Below are 14,923 nucleotides of genomic sequence, written 5' to 3' on the forward strand. Positions count from 1 at the left end.
TAGCAGGAGAAAATCCTTGAAACCAGCACAGCTATTACAGTGAAATCAGCTAAATATACATACACACATATATATATATATATATATATATATATGCGTGTGTGTGTGTGTGTGTGTGTGTGTAAAAAGCATTCTAATTAAGAAACAAATGCAGGCAGGAGGCAAAGTAATGAAACCATTAAAATCTGTAGGAAACTGTTAAGAAGAACCAAAAGAAAAATGGCAGAACCTGGGATACACTGAATTAGAAGAAATTTAAGTATCAATATACTAGGGGGGAAAGAAAATATTTCTTTTGAAGTGAAAATGTCAGAGTTTTTTCAACAATAATGCAAAAAGGACTATTTAATAAGTATTTCTTCTCAGTCTTGTAGTGTAATAACACAAAATGTTTTAAATTTCAACAGTAACTCAGCAAAATATTTAATAGAATCTTGTAAAATGAGATATTTAAAATAAATAGGATTAGTAACTTTAAAGCTATTAAAAGAGCTAAGCAAGAGCTTTTATGTGCCAATAATGTTGATTTTCAATAAGTCCCGGACATGAGAGAAGTTCCAGGGAACTGGAAGAATGTTAGTGTTTTTTCGATATTTTAAAAGAGAGTGACCACATATTTTAGGCTTGAAATACATATATTACATAAAAATATGAAAGTGATAATCTAGGACTTGAATGTTTGCATTAGTCCTCTTTAATTCTTTTTTAATGCCAATCAGCATGGAGTTAGAGAAAACACATTGTATAAGCTAGCTTTTTATGTTATTATTATTTTATGGCTGCTAATAATAATAATTTTCCAGTGTACTTTGGATTTAGAAGGCTCATCTTTTATTTTAAGAAAAAAAAAAGAACAAAAAAATTCAAACCCAAAACAAACTAAAACCTGACATATTACTTTAAACTGACTCTTGTTAACTCAAGGTTTAAGAGTTTTTACCAATGGTGCCCTACATGCAATCAGTTCCTACCCTGCATATATTTGAATATTTGTAGTACTGATTGACACTGAATAGAAATTTGGATAAATAAAATATTATGCACCATCAAGACCAAGCAAAAGAGTCCAGCTGTCTTTACTTCTGACCATAAATTATCATCAAGTAGTGTCCATGCTATTCACATTTCTCCAGTTTTAACTTCAGGTTCTTGAAAATGATACACATTAGTAAAGTTTTGATGTCAGTATTATGATATCTCCCAAAATCTCATTAATTGTTTTAGGCATAGAAGATAATTCCTATATAGCCCAAACTCACAGTACAGCTGGGTCCATGTTTCTACCACCTAGTAGATTAAAACTGCTAATACTGAATACAAATTATTAAGTTCATTTCAAAATGAGAAAAATAGATTTTATAGAGTGATAGAATTTAACAGATTTATTACCTGAGTCTTGCAATGTAAGGAGGTACATATATAAATTAGGACATTTATAATTAAACCATTGAATAATAGTTAATAATTTGCTGTTAATGATGAAAAATAGAAATTACAATAAATAATATTGTAATAATCTCGGAGAAGGAAAAATAAAGGCTCAGGTTATTTTTAAAGTGCCTTTTTTCCTACTATCATTACTTAAATTCTAGGAGTACTTAGAGGTTTTATCTAGGAATGAGACTTCATTACTTCTTGAATTTCAAAATCACTCAGGACAATAAAAAAATTACTTCATTTTAACGACTTAAAAATTTAGATGCTGGTCTGAGCTATTTTATCTAAGGTTCTTCCTCAATGAATTTGGACTAAGCACCCCTTGTGTTAAAGGTATCTCTGGTTGAGGAGAGGGCACATAAAGAAAGCCAGGTGACCTAGCACAGGGAAAAAAAAATATGACTGACAGGCAAGCATTTTAATTATGTTACATGTTCCAGAGGGGATGACAGCCTGACCTCATCACTAAGGTGAAGATTGAAGCTCCATCTCTGCCGCTGCTGTTGTGCTGTGTGTTGGATTTCAGTAATTGTTCCATTTCCTAACCATTCCTGATACTAAGTCAAAGGCAGATCTTACACTGGATATTATCATGAATATAATGGTGATTATCTTACAGCTTATAAACAAAATGCAGTGATTCCTTAGACAAAAGTGCACAAGCTCATTTTTCTACCGAGTTTAGGATCACAGGAAAGATTACACTGCTGATACATTTATTTATTTACTAATCATTTGTAGGACAGCATCCTATGACAACAACACTGGGCTCATATGAGCAACACATAAAATTAAATGACAACACATAAAATTAATATGGCAACAAATAAAAAATTAAAACTGTCATTTCTCTGTTCTGCAGCTTTTCACAATTCCCACATTCAGAGAAATTGGTTGCCTTCCAAAGCTAGTCCTTCCCAAATAATGAAATACTCTACAACCACATCCCTTTGCATTCCTGTTGAAAACTCTTGGCCCACTCTGTCAAACGCATTTGAAATGCTCTTTTAAAGACTGAAGCTTTGATGGCTTTGGTCTAAAACTCTTGACTCATTGAAAATTATTTTTTTTGAGGGGTGCAGAGAGTTTTGACCTACAAAAGGTCTCTTAGTTCAGATTTTTATCTTGAATGAAGTGCAGTAAGCTTGACAAGCTCCAAAATATGTATCACCTAAAATATAGGACACCTCTGATCATAGTATCTACACAGGACTTGAATTTAAGGTTTAGGCTCACTGGCAGATTGCTTGACATGAAAATAAGACTTTTTTTTTCCCATAGATTCTTAGAACTAAGTTCCTCATTATTTAAATAATTGCACTCGTTCCACTTGAGTGTAAGAGGCCAGTATTCTGTATTTCATTTGTTAGGATACTTGGATTAGCAGAAGAAGAGTGATAAAATGGGAAATTATGATTATTCTTTAATATATTGATAGAAAGGTTTTTTCCCATTTATTTTTCTGTCACACCATCTAACAGTTGAAACATAATTTTTGCCTCCATTTAGGTCACACACATATTTTTTAAAAGCTTGTTTGTACCCTCCTTCATTTCAATCTCTCATCTTTCATTTTTTGGCTAAGCATTGCACACATTTTTTTCAGGTGAAGTCTTGCAATGTTTTACATAACAACATCAATATTTCCATTTCTCTCTTAAATATGTTTCTCATAGTCATTACCGCCATATTGCTTTGAGTTTATAGACACTTCATGAACACAGGAGTGCATTCAGCTGTTATAAATTCCCATCTTATTGCAGATATTTATATTAGGCTTGTTCATCTTATTTCTGAATGTCTGTCATGATATCCTAATTTTCCTGAGGAGGTCTCCAACTCTGTGCATCACTAGCCATTATTATCACCATCTTTTCTGCAGCATAGCTATTATTTCATAAAATAAGTTACACATTTTTAAGACAAATACTTAAGACATTTCAAGAGTAGCCTCCTTTCAGCTTCCTATTCTGACTTTCAGCATATGCTCTCCTTTCTTTAGTGGTTAATATTCTGAACATTAATATTAACTCTTTAATATTCTGAACATTATGTCCATTTTGTCCAGGTGATGCCACATCTTTCTTTTATTTTCCCTTTTTTATTAATTGCAGTACTTATATATTAGATTTTTATATTCCTTGCCTAAAACTTTGCTTATCAGAAAAGTTTTCACTTTGTTTTATACAATTTACCTTTGATAGTGTCATGTGAAATTGCATTTTCCATTTGACTCCATATTCCTTCCTTCTTTTAAATTTAGTTCAGTTTTGCATGCTATTAAAAACCTGTCCTCACCATGCAACTCACTGTGCTATTAGAAAATTAACAAACTGATTTAAAACACAAAAAGCCTTGTACTAGACTTGCATTTATTTTAATATATATTTTTGGGATTAAAATTGATTTTTGGGGATGTGGGGTAGTTCATGTTTCACTTTTCCAATTGTGAAATTCTTTATACCATTCTTAGGCATTTTTCCTTTCTATGCCTGTCCAATATAATGTGTGAAAATTTATTGGAAAAGTATGTAGCTAAATATAGGCCTTTTCCTTTTTTCCTTTTTTTTTTTTTTTTTTTTTTTAAATCTCTCTTGTCATAGAAGAGTGGCCTCATTTCTTCTGTCCTCATCTGACAGGCTCCCATTCCCATTCATGTACTCTGTAAATCAAATTATTCTTTTATCCCCTGCTCTGTATTGGAATTGAACGTCTCTGTTTCAATTTGACAGGGAGTAGAAACATTTTTATGTCTGTTAGAATAGGGATAAGTTGCTTAGAAAGTCAGCACTTTCAGTTTCCTTCCATATAAGAGGCCCATCTTTGTTTCCCCTTTCCCCCGGTGTTTCTGTAAAGTGTTCATCTTTAGATTAGTGTTGTAGAGGACATGTTTCCAAAATGCTGATAAAAGATCCAGGTAACTGTGGTTTCTATCCTCGGTGAATATAAGTAGTTTACCTGATAAAAAAGTCACATGCAGAAAAGCAGGAGTTGAAAGCATTATCTGTATTAAATATATAACACATAAATAAACATTTGGAAAAAAAAATTACCTTAATTTTTTGGAACAGGGAATTAACTCCTGACCTGTGGCATTTGTATGCCAAGAAGGATTTCCCTGTTACTCTCAATCTGTGCACAGGGCATTTATTCACTTAACCTCAAGAGAAAATGACACAAGCAATAAAATACAGATTGAAACTCTTCAGAAGGCAGGTATTAACAGATATATTTTATATGACTCCATAACAGACTGGATATCCCATGCTAAAGAGTAGAAATCTATCTTCATTGAGGCAGGGAAGTGACATAGGGAAAGAAAGTTGCAAAGAGGAAATTCGTCACTATTTTAAAATAAGAGAAAATAAATTATATCTTGAGTATTTTTAGTACTTATTTGCTTTATAAAACTGAGTATTTTTTTAAGTTGTCAGACCTCCTCAGTTCTATAGAGTATTGTCTGCTTTGCAGATGAACCTTTTGGCATTTTCAATGTGCCCTACCCTCATCAAGCTCCTGCTGCTATTGCTTTTCTTATATTTCTTCAGTTACATTACAGGTCCACATTGCACATTGAAGTCATTTAAGTAAATTTAAATCTGCTAAGAACTGGTTCCTAATACAGTTAATATGATCCACTTGCTATGCTTTTAAAATATTTGCTGAATTATTTCATTTATGTTATGCCTATGTATGGCAGCTAGATGTATAATGGAACCTTTCACTAAAGTCTTGAAAAGGTCTGTAACATTTCTGCTCTGCTTAGAAGAATCAAAGGTTGAAAATTCATTTTTCATGTGCAAAAAACCCAAATACTACTAAGTTTGCTTTAATAAAAAAATTATCACTGGCTCCAACGTACATTCAAAAGATGAAACATGAGTTAAAAGAGAATTATCCAAACACCTGGCATCAACATTTAAGGAAAAATCTATATCCATCTATATCTATCTATATATCTATATCTCTATATCTATCTATATCTATATCTATATCTATATCTATATCTATATCTATATCTATATCTATATCTATATCTATATCTATCTATATCTATGTCATCTATATCTATATCTATATCTATATCTATCTATATCTATATATATCTCTATCTCTATCTCTATCTCTATCTCTATCTATATCTATATCTATATCTATATCTAATCTATATCTATATCTATATCTATCATCTATCATCTATATCTATATCTATCTATATCATCTATATGTATCTATGTCATCTATATCTACCATCTATCTTTAAATACGTATCAGACATAAATAATATTCTAGTGCCTGGATCCTCTAATTCAAAAATGAAATGCAGGCTTACAGTCCTTCATTCAGGTCAGAAAGTAACCAAAATCAATGACTGGTACTATGAAGAAAGCAGAAAAAATGTCTTGCCTGTAGAATTTCTGAGTTCAGACAGGATGGCTAAATTCAGCTCTGTGGGAGTAAAAAGAGCAGCTAACTTAACTTGGTGTTTGATTAAAAAAACAAAATTAATGAAAGAAGTTAGAGAAGTCTTTCAGTGTTTTTGATAACATTTGCTTATTTTACTGGCTCATTCAAAAGATCAGACAGCTGTTCAGCCAGGTAACAATGGATCTTCCCTTTGGAATAACTAGCAATACACCACCGGGACACAAATCCCAAATCCGTGCTTTCACTCAGCCAGCTGGGCATAGTAAAGGGAATGGTGAATATGGGAAGAAATAGTCCTTAGGTACAGCTGGAATGTACAGTCTGAGCAACCTGGTCTACTGAAAGGCCTGTCCATGGCAGAGGGATTGGAACTAGAGGGTGATTAAGACCCCTTCCAACCCAATTCATTCTGTGATATTATAATTCCATGTAAAATTCAGAAAAAATTTGTTGCATGATCTAAAGCTGTTCTTTGGCAGCATCCACAAATGACAGTGTTTTATAACCATGTCTTCTAGAAGTAACAGACAGGATTGGTATTTAATAAAAATTGTGTCCTCCTTGCACTTAAATAGGCATAAATGAGTCCCTCCTGCGTTATTGTTCATAGTAACATTTATATGAAAAATGGGAATATATGAAAATCCCTAGAAATGAAAACTGCATCTTTTCTTAGCTAGATTGAATTAGTGAAGCTGACTATACATGAAGGAAACAATACAGATTAAAGACCATTCTGTATCAGGGTGCCTTTATGTTTTTCTCTTGAAGCCTAGAATATTATGTTTGGTTTTCATCATTTTTTTTTCTTTTGTGTTTACTGGAAAATACACTTTGCATTCTGTTTGCTTAGAAAAGAATGTTTGAGCAATTTTCTCATACTTCTCTGTATGTTTCTGTCTCACAGACAGATCTCCCTTTTTAGTTCATTCATATCCAAAAGTTTCTTCAGTATATTAGTCAAAGACTGTACAACTTAGTGGGAAATGTTCTTTGTCACTGTGTCTTCAAAGGATCAGTTTAATAAAATACTGTATCCATTAAATTTCTTATACTTACCTTGTCAGCATATTTTACCAGTAATTGAAAGTAGTAAGGCAAATATGGGGACTCACACCTTCAGGCCTTCTAATATAGATTTCTCTTAACACGACTAACAGAGTTGACAGTATCCATACTTATTATGTGAATAAATATCAATTACAATGGCTGTACTCCTACCTAATTGTCAGAAATATATTTTATATATACACAAGAATATTTAAAAAATATAAATAAATTGAAGTATTTAATTTGGAACTTCTCCTGTGTACCAGCTGCTTTACATAGTATAACTTTTTATTCCAGGTTACATATTTACTCAGTCATCAGAGACTGAAATGTAGGTAAACAATGTAGAACGTGTTTTGAAAACTGAGTTATTTATGGTAGTGGAATAATTTACAAAGCCCTTGTAGCTCTAGCATAAGGTATGTACACCATCAGCTGTGATAACACAGAATTTACAAGAAAATATGCAAGTACATGCAATACACTTTGTTGAATGAGGGGTTAAACACCAGAAAATTTGTTCATTTGCAATTAAAAATTGGAAAAGAAACATATTATTTAGTATATAAAGAAAACAGGCTGTTAAAACAAAAGGATAAACTCTGGTTTTGAAATCATTGGGTCATTTTTGGATGAACAGGAACATGAGCCCTCTGATTCAGTATGGGCAAACTCTTCATTAACACTGAAGTCAATAAGATTACTCTCTGGCCCTTTGTTCTTATCTTCTGACAGTGTTTTCTTCTGAAATAGTACTGGACCTGATACACAGCCTCAGAGCCAGCTCTGAGTAGGCATGTTTGTCTTACCATAGGAAATACTTTCTGACATCAATACATATATTTAATCTCTTTCAGAATGTAGAAATATTTACAATATATTTAAATCTATAGATTTATATTAGATTAACATAATCAAGTCTGTTTTTTCTAGGGCATATAATTTGCTTAGGTATTAGTAGTTTTGAAATAACAAAAGCATTTCTGTATCATGAAGCCTACAAGAAAATAAATGCAAATCTTGATTGTCTATGCAAACACTAATCTCACATTCTGTTTTCACATTTGAATTGAGAAGTGTAGGTTTGCTTTTGAATTGAAATGCTCTTGATGTCAGCATGTGCTTATCAACTCAGGATAAAGAAGTTGCCTCTGCTCCCATGCTCATACAATTTGCAAAGAGGTTGTTGTCTTAAATGTTGGTTTTTTCCTAGAAAAGAGACAGCTCATTAGAACTCATTACCAGTCAGCAGCTGTCACAGAGTGTGGATTTCAAACTTGTGGCAATACATCTCTTCACAAAAGCTTTCTCCAAAAAACGGAGACACAATTTATATTGTCATTAACCTCAAATGACATTATATGGGTCTGCATTTATACCTTTGACTCTGCTTAAGAACATTTTAAAATTCAGTAGTTAAAACTTGTGTTATGGCATTTATTCCTTTCAACATGTAATTTCTGCCTCTGAAAAATTGTAAAAAAAAAAACTAAGATGAAAAGGAAAATATGTCATAACTGAATTCTGTCACAGAAACAGGAGGAAAATATTTAATTTCACTCTCCTGACAGTCTTTTTTGTAAGGAAAGAGGGATTCCAGGGAATTCATTGCTTCAATCAATGAAAGAAGTGAACTTAAGCTAGAGAAGGTTGACCAGAAAACTCCCATCTGTGTCATCAGACACTGAAAGGTTAGCGTGTTATATTGAGGAACAAAGATATCTAGGGAATATTAGCAATGCAACTTCAGAGTGAGTAACATTAATTTAACATTTTTGAACAAGGGTATTCCAAAGGGCTTATTTCTTAGGAGGATTTTACAGCCCTTACATTAAAATTAGAAAAAATAGAATTGTTATTTGCAGACCTAGAAACAATATGAAATTATCATATTATTTGAACATTTATTTCATCTCTTAAAAAATATGAAATGAAGGATTCCACACAGTGTTGCAAATCTAAGTGTTAAAATCTACAGAAACTACCCATGGTAGTTAGAGATGAGCAACCATCATTTTCCTGTTGACAGTGCACTTATTAAAATCTTTTTACAAGGATGCCTACAGCAGGCTATAGATTCAATAAGAAAATAAAGAGTTTGGAGTTTCTCATACAGTTTAAACAAGATATTTTCTGAAAAAAATGAGACAGAAATTGCCTGATTTATAACATCTTATAATGCTGATGACACTTTTCTGCATTTCTTTGATCCTTAACATCAGTCTTTTTTTTGGTGGGATTTTTGTTTGTTTGCAAAGCTGTTTTACAGTGCTGTTTTCTGTATCTGCTTGGTATAAAGCAGATAGGTGTGCCAGATTACTGTTTTCCAAAGGAGAAAGGTAATCTGGTCTTTTGTTGACTATTTTGACACTTAAACAAATGTTTTCTCATTTTACCATCTGTGACTTGCAGAATATTTAAAGTGTGTAACTAAAGAATTCTGTTAAATATTTTATAAAAAGCAGAAATCCCAATAACTATTATGTGTGACTGCCAAAACTTAGGATAAAAGAAAATAATATGAAACATTAAAGAAAGGTGTGTTATTAAACCAGTTTTTAAAGTCTGAATAAGCATATTTGGATATTTTAAGGAAAAAAGAGAGCCATCTATTTTGACAATTGCAACTTGCCCTTGGATTAAAAAAAAACAAAAACAAAACAAAACAAAACTCCCCCTGGAGTTTCTTTAATTTGCCTGAACAGCTTATTTGTTAACCTAATCAAAAACATGACTCAAATAAAATATGTATGAATGCAATCACAATAAATTCTTAAAACTCTTGATGCACTCCTGTCATATTAACCTAATCATAGCAACAGCAGGGATGATTTGTGCCTAAGTGAGGTTACATACAGGAATACCTGCTTTTCATCTCTTTTTCTCCATGATCCTGTACTTAGGACACATGACGGGTCCTATACCAACCATGCACTCCCAGTGGCTTTGGTCTCGAGCAGATTTCCAGAGCAGATTTCCAGTATGAATCGCCACCACCCGTGGAGATGTGCTGCCTTTCTGGCTGCACCTGTGGAAGCCAAGCACTGCAGGGTGAAATCTCAAATGCTGATATTTTGCTCAGGGGATCAGCATGGTGGAATGCTTCATACAAAGACTTATGTAACTTGAAATGGTTTGGTACATTTCCACCAGTCACTGTAGACTCCGTAGCCAAAGGAAAGAGCAGGACATCTCCAAAAGGTGAAAGCTCCCTTGCAGATGACTTCCAATACCCCAATACAGCTAGATAAGAAGACTCTGCTCCTGAACAGCAGCATACTTAAAGTGAAGATAAGGAGCATGGGAATATGCTACAATTGTCTTATTTCCTTCAAAGAAACTAATCACATTAGTTTATATGAAGATTTTGGTCCTGTGGAAAATGTTATGAATGCTCTAAGTACATTGGCCAGACAGAGGGCTTAGGCAGATAGACATCTAGCTTTTGAATCCTTGCCAAACTATACAGGAGAACTTGTAACCATCAATATTAAGTCTAAGCCATATGCTGAGATAGGCAGTGTATTGACCTCTGCCAATATGCATTTATGTCATTTCTAGGAACTCTAGAAAGTAAAAAAGTAAAAACTAAAAAAGTAAAAATAATGACATCTGCAGAGTATAAGTCCTTCCACAATGAAGTGGCCTTTAGATCACAACTTAGGCATGTTAAGTCCTTTTCTGATACCTCAATTTATGTCAAATGCCAAAGATCACAAAGGCAATCCACGTCAGAGAAAGGATTTGACCCAGCGCCTCGACTCCTGAGCTAATATTTAAAATGCTCTACAAATCAGTCTATCTTTTTGACAGTTCACTATGTGAGAAAGTAATTTACTTCTAGGCAAAACATATTCCAGATGGTTTGCATTTGTAACCATGCTTGAGGAAGAATTATGAGAGTACTTGTTTGGCTTCCATGTAAGAATTAACAATAAAATTCTTCCCATTTATGAGTGTCTGGGCCTAGAATTTATATACAGTTTTCACTTTCTAGGGTCAGATTCATACCTATTTTTACCCCAGCTGCCCTTGATGGAAATCATGTTGCTTAGGCATGGACACAAAAGACTTTTTTCCCTGTAACAAAGATATCTGAAATGTAATTTCTTTAAGACCAGAATTTTGTTATGGCTAATATACTAAGCAATTTCCTGCTGCATTTTCCAAAATGTGTGAATATTTTCAAATTTGTAGGAATAAGCTTAAAACATTGAATTGAAAATATGGGGGAACATAAACAAAGGGAAAACCAGATTTTTTTTAACATCTCCTTCAAAGCATATGGTGCATGCCTAACTAAAACAGTGCAACGGACCTCAGCAGAGGTTGGATAACACTGGGGATATGAACTCGCAAATCACTTCTTTCTTTTACCCTCTGTCATTAGTATTGTGGCTGTTACTGCTCCTTCCTTATCTCATTACTATTTTCAGTAAGTTCTTATCTCAGCCTGTAATCTTTACCTCTTTTTGCCTCCAATTTTCCTCTCCAGCATGCTGCAGGGAGAGGGAAGGGTAGGGAGAGGGAGAAATGAGCAAGCAGCACGTGGTTTGGAGTTTTTCCTGTGGGAACACTAAGCTGGGGAATGGCCTACCTAAAGCAAGACTGTATATGAATGAATTTAAGGTGATTTAAAATTTAATGTCAATATATTAATTATAATCTAAAGGTGTGATAATATTTTTCTGATAATTATGTCTTGTATTTAGTTTTTATTAAGTATTATTCAACAGTTTTACATTGTGTAAATAAAGAGTATCATTCTCAGCTTTATCACAATTTATGATTTCTTTATAGAGATTATGCAGTTTGTGAATCCTTTTTCAAAAAGCTAATCACAAATCTCTAACAGAACCTCTGATAGTGAAAACAGTAATCTTTACTTTGAAGTAGAGATGACTGAGAACGGTAATGAAATCTTGGGAGGCAGAAGAATAAGAATTCTACTTTATACAATAAGCAAATCTATTTGGCCATAGTGAAGGACAGAAAATTTTAGACTGATAAGAGAAAATAATGACTTTTCTAAAAAAATAACCAAAAATCCATTGCAATGAAATATTATTCCCTGAATACTCAAAAAATAAAAATGAAATATACAGTACTGTATCAGAAAGAAAAGCCAACCAAATTAGGAAGCAAAAATGAAATGCTATTTTTTTAATTTTAAAAATATTTCATAAAACATATTTATAAAACAGAAATTTAAATTGCCAGTAAAACTGATTCTGCTTTTGTCTAAAGCAGCTTTCTCTAAAAATCATTCATGCTACTCCTGTCCATACAATATGTAAATTGCTTCACAAAATAAATAAATATATAAATAATATCCCTTATTATACAGCCCTGGTTCTGATTGAAATCTCTGACTGCTTTGGGATGCTCCAGTAAGAGCATCTCTCTCCTATCACTTATGACTGAAACTGTTAAATAAAAGGTTATCATGTTAAAAAACTGTAAAAAAGAGGTTTTTCCACTGTCTCTCTGCAAAAGTAAACACTTCTCTTTAAATTCAGAGTAGTTGAAAGCTATATGACTAAACAAAGGAGTGTGTACAGCAGGTGATGCAGGAAATTAGCCCTGTATGAGAAAAAAAGTAGACAGCACTTAAAGAACATTAAATTAAAGTAAAGTAAAATAAATTCCTTAAAGTAACTTGTTTTGCAAACTATTAATCAAGATAAAGAAATTATGATTTATGCTAATAACATTAAATGCTTGATTTATTTTTCAGGCTATTTCAAAAGAAGGCACTAGACACCAGTTTAGCATGGTGTTCTTGATAGGAAATTTCACTGCCTTGAAAGAATTTTCAAAGTCCTGTTACAAGTAAGTATTTTCTTATTCTGTGTAATACATTTACAGTTAAAGGCTATAAACTACACTTGTGCATTCTGACTATTACTGAAGCTTTGGCAAAATGCCAACTTGACTATGGAATTAAGCTTATTTGACTAGAGAAAGTGGCAATATATCTGCAGCTTTCACACTGCTGTTCATGCCTTTCATATGGAGCTCCAGCTGCCTCAATGGGAAAATAAGGGCTGTAATTCATTGTAAAGGGAAAAAACATCAGACACACTTCTAATTATTGGGAAGTGTGTTTTGTTAACATTTGGATTCTCTTCTGCCACATCTCATCCTTTTTCTTTGTAGAAAGCTCATAAGTATGTGCTGATTTTTAAAATTTATTTAAATATCTGCCAACTAGCCCAGAGCCTATTGGAGCCTTGAAAATATCTGTGGCACATCCTTTAAGTGATAAGCTGAAATTTTTCATAATTTATGACTTGGGTGTATTTTTAATTAAAATATCCTGAATAAAATTTTGTTCATTTGTTTATTTTTTTAAGTGAAAATTTTCATACAATGGTCCTAGAAGCTGGCACATGGAAAAAAAATCATATGACATCAGCTGAAAAGATGAACATTATGATATTTTAAAGCAAATAGACACAACTGCATCATACCACTCTTTTCCCCCCAAAAAAGAACTAAAAAAATCTCCCAAGCCAACAAAAAAACACCACAACCTCTCAGAGAGAAAACGAGGAATGGCTTAAGCAAGATTCTTTTGAAAAATACTTTTTTTTGGGAATGATCTACAATTTATATAGTGCTTTTTATGAGTAGATCTCGACTTTTATTGGAAATATCTATTTTACAACAAAGGAATTAAGGCATAATTAAATGACCTTACTGTCTAGGGTCTAAAGTCCTGTTCAGCAGGACATCAGGACTAAATCCTTTTTGAAGACAAATCATTGACTAAGACCTGCAGAATCCAGGATTAGCCTGTTTGGTCTTCTTATTTGTGAGACAGAAAGTGTTAGTGGATAGAACCAAATATCAGTTTCAGCTTTTATAACAGTTGTTAAAGAATGACAAAAATTGTTTTAAATGTGTTTTTAAGTCTGGTTGGTTAACTGCCTTCTGTACTTCACAATAGTTCCTTCTGACAACTTGGACTGTTAGTTGTCAAATACTTGTCTTGACACACAAAAACCAGTATAAGTAAATTGAAGTAATTCTTGTACCTTTATGGCATACAATGTTCAGGTCCTAAGTCTTTACCTAGACTTAGACTTGGACTTATAAACCTGTCTTTCTTAAAGATTATTTGAGATTAAAAATATTCTGTAGTACGGGGTTTGTATTATTTTATGCTGAATTTAAACTTCTATGCATGAGGAATAAGATGGAGAAGCTATCTTCTAATCCACACTTCAAATGGTGTAGGCAGCAATATTTTTAAAGCACTTACAATGCTGGGTTATAAATTGGTGATTATTTCATGATGGTGATGACTTTATGATGGTGATGACTTTGTGATGGTGATGATATAGTCCAAGATAGTTGTTTATTAGTCGCATGTGCACCCAAGACTTTGTTGTGAAATTCTTTACAAGCATTGGGGCTTCTTTTTAGAGCAAACCAAATTCTTATTTTATTTCTGAAAGACAAGTAGAGAATTAAGGGTAGGATTGATTTTTGGACTCAGAAAATAGGAGGTTGTGTCTCTATTTGACTGGGTTCTTTATCACAGACCCATTTAGATTGTGTGGTCAGGATAGAGAAACATTAAACCTCTTTAGTTTAAAATCTTTTTTTTTGTTCTGCAACTACATACCCCTTCTCAAAATCTTCATTTTGTCATGTTCTTCTTGATATAGTTATTAGAAGTTCAGATTTAGCAAAAAATGAACAATCAATAAATTAATAGGAATAAAAAAGACATATATTATGTTGTTGCATAATGAGATCAGAGCCTTGAATAAGCATAGTAAAAAAGTAATGATTCCGTTTATGATTTCAACAGATAGTTTTATACATTATAGCTTGAGGACAAAGGAGTTCAAATAATAATGGAGGAAATTTGACAAGGTCATACAGAATGTAGGAACCTACAAACCCAGCTGTTACCAGTGAAATGCCTGACTATTCATTTTCCAGGCAAACTGATGGAATTAAGATGTAGATTAAAATCATTTTAGCTCAATTGCTT

The 14,923-nt window shown here is 32.8% G+C and overlaps 1 long non-coding RNA gene across 2 annotated transcripts in view; it reads left to right on the forward strand.

Moving 5' to 3' along the window:
- Positions 1-14,923, forward strand: part of LOC146767864 (uncharacterized) — a 53,784-nt gene that overhangs the window by 23,424 nt on the left and 15,437 nt on the right. For both annotated transcript variants that reach the window (XR_014953674.1, XR_014953675.1), the window contains exon 2: positions 12,653-12,747. This is a non-coding gene — a long non-coding RNA (uncharacterized LOC146767864). The remainder of the gene's footprint in view (positions 1-12,652; positions 12,748-14,923) is intronic.

Source organism: Lonchura striata, chromosome 3, assembly GCF_050655825.1.
Source record: "Lonchura striata isolate lonStrDom1 chromosome 3, ASM5065582v1, whole genome shotgun sequence".
NCBI lineage: Eukaryota > Metazoa > Chordata > Aves > Passeriformes > Estrildidae > Lonchura > Lonchura striata.